Source organism: Pseudophryne corroboree, chromosome 2, assembly GCF_028390025.1.
Source record: "Pseudophryne corroboree isolate aPseCor3 chromosome 2, aPseCor3.hap2, whole genome shotgun sequence".
Classification (NCBI taxonomy): Eukaryota; Metazoa; Chordata; class Amphibia; order Anura; family Myobatrachidae; genus Pseudophryne; species Pseudophryne corroboree.
Window position 1 is genome coordinate 294,624,725 of NC_086445.1, and position 6,796 is coordinate 294,631,520.

The following is a 6,796-nucleotide window of genomic DNA, read 5'->3' on the forward strand; positions in this document are numbered from 1 at the left end:
GAAAAAATAGGCAGGGGAGGCACTGCCTCACCTGTCACATACTTTTTACTTCAGAGTTTTTACTATAAAAATTATTATAATAATACAATGAAGATATTATATTTATAATATCTTCTTTGTAAATTTATTTTTCTCATAATTTTTATAGTAAAAAAAATCTGGAGTATACTGAAGTATGACAGGTGAAGCTGTGTCTCACCTCACCGCACATCACTGTCAAAAATGTGTATGCCTCCACCCAGGTACATACAGTTTACAATTTATCTATGGAGCCTACCTGAGAAGAACCATAAATATAATATTTCAATACATTAATGCCCTGAGGGTTGTGGTACATGTGACAAAATACAATATGTGATACCACTTACTTCAATACCTACTCCTCTGTTTTCCTTGATCCACTCTCGGGCATTTCTTGTTACTCTGCTGCTGATTTATATTATACCTGCCCCCATACGACTCAAATGATGAGCCTAGTGTAGCTGCACTTGCAGTATCTCTCCTTTGCCTGTCACTCTGAGGGAGAGTGCCTGCAGATGTTGCAGTTTTCTACATTACAGACCTAAACTGGAGTCTTCAGCCATTAGTCAGTGCTAAAGGTCTTGGTCATTCATACGGCTCCTCACACTAGGTTGGGGCTTGCTGCTGATAGCCACTCCCTCTTTCTCCGCCCCCAGTCACTCCCGTCGGAGGTCAGCAGCTAACAGGCTCTAACTGATGGCTGCCCGCCTCCTCCAGTTCATCATCCTGGGGCTGATAGTCTCCCAGGAACAAGAGCCTTATCATGAATTGGGAGAATGTGTGCTTAGAAAGTACATTATTGTTTGTTATTTTGTTTGTTTATTTATAGCATGTTTAACCAATGTGCGATACAGCCTATACTAGGAACAGTCTATAGAGTTAAATAATACTGTATTCCATACAGTATACAGTGTATAATAAGACAAATGTGGACTTTAATGTACAGGGTCATTACTCGGTTCTACTACTGCTCCCCCTGACTCCTGCAATTGCTCCAATGTTTCACAGAGTGGAAGATTGTGGACTGCATTTTGAAACCCTCCTCTAGAAATCCCGCATTTGCCACTGATATTTAACCCAGACTGTTGACTGCAAATGAACTTCAGATGAAATATATGCAACATTGAACTGGTTTTTACAACTCTTTTAGGGTGTCTTATTGGTGAATTAAGCCTTTTTTATATTCACTTAAGTAGTGTTACCCATGTTTACAGAGCCCCTGATATAGTTCTGTATTTGTGATGTTTTTATATACTTTATATACAGTATATATATATATATATATATATATATATATAACAGCATCAGTGGGTTGTATGGAACACATAATCAGGAACTATGTATGAGTAAGTGCAGCTGCTCGCGAGCTGTAGGAGGAGGAAGCTGAAGATACTGCCCGCAGCTGCCAGAAGAGAGCCAGACTTAGCAGTAAGAGAAGGCTTGTTGCCATAAAGAAAATGGGCAGAAGGGCTCATGCTGCAGGGCTTGAAAAGAGAGAAGAATGATACAGAGGGAAAGCAAGGAGAATAAAGAGACAGCAAAGAAATGGCAGAGAAATAAATAAGGAGAAAGAAGAACAAGCTAAGTACAATAAAAAGCCATAGCTTACTAACAGCTGTCTGCTAATGTGCTCCATCCCACCCACTGCTGTTGTCTTTTTCTGTTTGGGAGCCTCCATTGGGTTGTCCTGTACTTAGGCTAGGCCTGGGCTTAAGGGTGTTACTTCACCTGCCGGTTGTCTTGTGCCATGTGCCGAGGTAGTGGGATCGGCCAATGGCTGTTATGTTGTTGAGATGCTGCTGACCACATGGCTGATACAAACAGTTGCAAATCTATACCTTTTCATTTAACAAAGGCAGCTAGTATGCTTTGTTTCCTGCTGCTGGTATTGATCCAATGCAATGGGCAGCACAGACGGTGTAATGGTTAGCATTACTGCCTCACAGCACTGAGGTCATTTGTTTGATTCCCACCATGTCCCTAACTGTGTGGAGTTTGTATATTCTCCCTGTGCTAGCGTGGGTTTCCTCTGGGTACTCTGGTTACCTCCCACAATCCAAAAATATACTGGTAGGTTAATTGGCTCCCTACAAATTAACCTAAGCATGAATGTGTGTGCGTGTACATGTGGTAGAGAATATAGATTGTAAGCTCCATTGGGGGCAGGGACTGATGTGAATGGCCAAAATACTCTCTGTAAAGCACTGCAGAATATGTGTGTGCTATATAAATAACTGATAATAAATAAATAAATAAATAACACAGTGTTAATAACACAGATGGGAGAGTTGCATTTATATTTACTCTCTATTGTCTAGCACACTTAAAGTGATGGATTGGTGGATGTAAGTTGTGGTTACAGATCAACCTTCTACTTTCTTTGTTCAGTTACAACTTCCAACTCAGACCACATCCCGGCAGAGAGGCAAGGATTCTTTTACAAGGCACAATAAATGCACAGCCAGGCTAGCATAGACAAGAATGGTATATATTACATAAAAACTGCTTATTCACATAAACCTAACATAAAATGCATTTTACAAGAACTTTTCAAATGTCACTGTAAGTAGTGGAGGGTCCTTTAACCCAAACACCAATGTCCAAACAATATAAGATCTTATTATAAGCTGTTAAAATCATAATGGTGGGGGCTGGAGAAGCAGCAAGACACAGGGAGATTGAGCTCCTGCTTCCCACAGAGTTTATTGGTGCATACACTGGCTTCTCTTCGCTCATATTCCCCATCTGCACCCCTGTGTGTCCGAGCGCCCTGGTGTGTGGTTACGGAGATGGGGGTGCAATATTTTGGCTTCTGCGGGTTGTGGCTTACACCAGGGTTTGCAGCCACGACCTCAAGTTACCTCCGTTCCCCCATGGGAGGCTCCGTACTGCGCAATTCTCATCTAGCGCTCTGACCCAGACAGCTCTGTCACATCAACCTCGGTGCTTCCCTGCACCCTCCTGAGTCCTCCACTGTTGTTACTGGCAGCCTGTAGCTGTGTGACCGGGTTCCGGGGGCTGTGGCAGGGAGGAGACGGGGGACCGCGCTTCCAGCGCTCCGTCCACATTTATTTCTCACACAAGTGGCTGCTGACACCCATAGAGCTCTCTTGCAGTATACAGGAGATGGACCCTTGCCTACTCTCACTGCACCTCCTTGTACCTATACCACCCTGGATGCCCTGCTGGCTAAATATTCTGGAGTGTGTGCTCTGTGGTGTATATAGAAAATACTGAAGTGCATCTAACAGTGAGTTACTCTGTGCCTGAGCCCAGGATTTAGTGTGAGATCCTCCATTTTGTGACTGTTTCTCAGCCTGTGCTATTTGTGGAAGGCTCCTTTTTCTGGTTTGCTCCTGTGTGAACACCTGTGTGATATTATAAGGCTGCAGAGATACATTATCCCTCTTGGATATATGCTGATGCTTACTGCATGTGCCTAATCACCATTTTCTGGATCATTATTTCCCACTACTCTCCCTTTACTCTTCAGTGCCAGTGATTTATTCTCCAGTACATCACCACAAAGTGAATTATATCTCCTGTCCCCCACTTCACCAAGTGCATGGGAGGTAGACTGTGTGTTTTTCATCATTTATTGCACTTTCATATGACATAGTGCTTACACAGTGATGCGGCCGAACGGATTGCCGTGATTACCAACGCACTTTGCCAAAACTACTGTTTGTGAAGCTCTCTCAATTATATTGTCCGCTCTACCATGGCTACTGGAGGTGTTGTTTATTACAATGGATAAACGCAGTTGAATACTTCTGTCGTCCTGGATGATTACAAATGCCCTCCATTCTCTCTGATGACCCAGTATAATTGCATTATGTAAGATTTCACCACAAACATTTTCTCTGCATCCATGTCACAACTGAGGGCTGAAGCTGACCTAGGGAAGCCTCAGGCATGGGGCGGATGTGTATTTGAACCAAGATGGTTGAATAGGGTCCTTAGACATGCAGAGGATTAGGTACCAAAGCCCGAAGGCGTGACGAAGACAATGTGCTAAAATAAAGTCTGTTTATTAAACACACAGTTCATATACACCTAGGCAGTTCAGGTAATTCAATGGTAGATTGTGCAAAGAAAACAACAGTACAGTTCCTTTAGTGTAGTGGTAGAAAGATACTGTGCTAATATAGAATGAGTTGGTAATAAAGTCTCTGCAAGACCCGGAGATGTAATGTCCGTTGGCCACAGTTAACCACTGCAGAGGGGAATGAGCAGGTACTGACCAGCAGATGATACTTTGAAAGCCGAAGTTGTAATAGATGCACAGAAGTTGAGAAGAACACAGAAGAACTGCCGGGGATGCCGGATGGAACCAGTCCAGACAGAAAGGTGTATCGGAACTCACCAAGGATGTTAGAGTCCGATGGTGAACTGTGGTTCGATGTTGAGAAACAGCTGACAGATGGAACGATGCTGGAACACTGCAAGGAACGGATAGCAATGCTGGGGCACGACTGAGAGTTAGAGGTGATGCAGGAACACCACTGAGAGCTGAAGTGACACAGGAACACCACTGAAAGCGGGGAGCGATACTGGGAGGCCGCTAAGAGCTGGAAGCAAGTGAAGAATCACTGTTGCTTGTGGGGAGTGATGTAGAAACAACAATGATAATTAGGAGTGATGCTGGAACACTGCTGGAAGCTGGAAGCAATACTGGACAACGGTGGAAGCTGGAATCCGGTGATGAATCACTGTAGATCACAAGGAACAGTGTAGGAACACTGCTGGAGTCAGCCAGCACCGCAGGATGGTAACTGGTGTGAAGTCTCTTTAAGTGGAGCAAGGTCACAGGAGCTGGAATACCTGGAAGCACAAGCTGGAACAACCACAGACAGAAGAGACATGTATCACTGGGAAAGACAACCAAAGCACTGATGATTAGGCAGCCTTGATGCTGGATATTTATACCAGCTGGGAAGTAGGTATTGGCTGTGCAATCCAGAGTCCTTAGCACAGTGGATAGGCTGTGAAATAACATGTGATGACTCCAAACATTGCTGTGCCCATGTTAGGTTCTGGAGGGAAAGTCTGTTTGAACTAACATGTGGGAATCTGTAGTAATGGCGGCGGAGGCCACGGAGGGCAGGATACGCCATTCACTATGACAGAGGGAACTTGCTGTGTAGTTGCCATGACAGCGCTGCCGGGATCACTGAGGGGAGACTGAGGCAATGTTGTACAGTGCGCTGCACGCAGACAGCGCAGGTGGAATCCATGCTTGGAATGCTGGGCCAGTCTCAGGAGGCACTTAGAAGGTAAGAAGTGGTGACTAATTACCAGTATCGTGACAATCCATTGCTAATGGTATACCGTTTCCTCCATCCTACCTTCATGTATCTGTAATTGATATTATGGACAAGATCGTAAACTCTTCTGCACTGAAACCTCAACGCTATAGGAGTTGAAGCAAGCAAGGAGAGCCGTGTCCAGAGTCTCAGTTGCCATCGCCAGTTTTTGGATAGCTTGGATACTGTAGTAGTCCCACAAGCTGTCATGCCTCCTACAGCTCCTCCCACTCCTCCTTCCTACTTGGAAATAGTGAAATTGATCAAAGAAACGGTGGAACCCTTACTATAAACTCAGGTGGATAAATTTATGTCTGCATTGTTGGGCCTGAAGTCGGAACTGGTTCTATGTCGTGCCGGATCTCAGTGAATGAGAATATGATTGGAGTGCATTTCAAGGAAATTGTAGATCTCAAAGACCAGGTCGCTTCTATCTCCTCTTCACGCCAATTTATGGTGATGAAGATCGACGTCCTTAAAAATAGATATAGTAATAATCTGAGAATAGTAGGTCTGAAAGAATCATTGAAAGGTCCTGACCTACTTAAATTCCTTGTTTCCTATTTACCAGACCTCTCGCATCCCAGAAGAATTATATTCACTTGAAATTGAGAGAGCTCATAGACTGGGCCCGCCACGCGACACCAATCCAGTTATCTTCAAATGTTTGAATTTTAGACATAAGGAACTGATCTGGGCTGCCAACAGGAACAATGGGTCTTGAAACAGGAATGGTTGTTCCTGTTTCAAGACTATTCCGCAGAGGTTTCCAGAGCCAGAAGGGAAATGTCTTCAATCCGCTCCTTGCTGTTGAAGAATGGCACCCGCTTTGCCCTCCTTTTTCCTGCGCGGCTAAACATTTTCACTCCACAAGGTCTGAAGGATTTCACATCAGTGGACTCTGCTAAAGACTTTGTAACCAAAACCATGGAGACCTTGAGGCCAGCGTAGACTTCAGCTTCCCCTTCAGTCTCTATGGATCATAATGACTGACCTCAGGTTCTATAGTCTCGTTATTCCTTCACCTTGCAGTTATTATTATTACTATTGTTATTTTCCTCTTTTGCGGAATGAGAAGTCTCTAAATTTTTTCTTGTTTTGATGTTGTTGATTACAGATTATTTTCCTTCTATAAGGTGCTTTGTTTTATTTCCTTAGGGTTACTATGCTGGTACTACCGGTTAACTGTTTTGCTATGCATCACAGCTGTTAGATGCTTGTTAATGATGTTATTGTCCGCTGATGAATATATTTTCATCTCCTGTTCTTTTTCTCTACATTTTTTCTTTCTCTTCTTCCTGTCCTTTTTTCTTCTCTGTCTCTTTTCTCATACAAACACCTTTTCTCATACAAACACCTTGCCGCATTATATTATATTCACTGCATCTGCTTGCTCAATTAGAGTCTTTCAGGATCTGCTGACATATAGTGTTTGTTGTAACTTAATGATGGATGTGTCTAACATTATA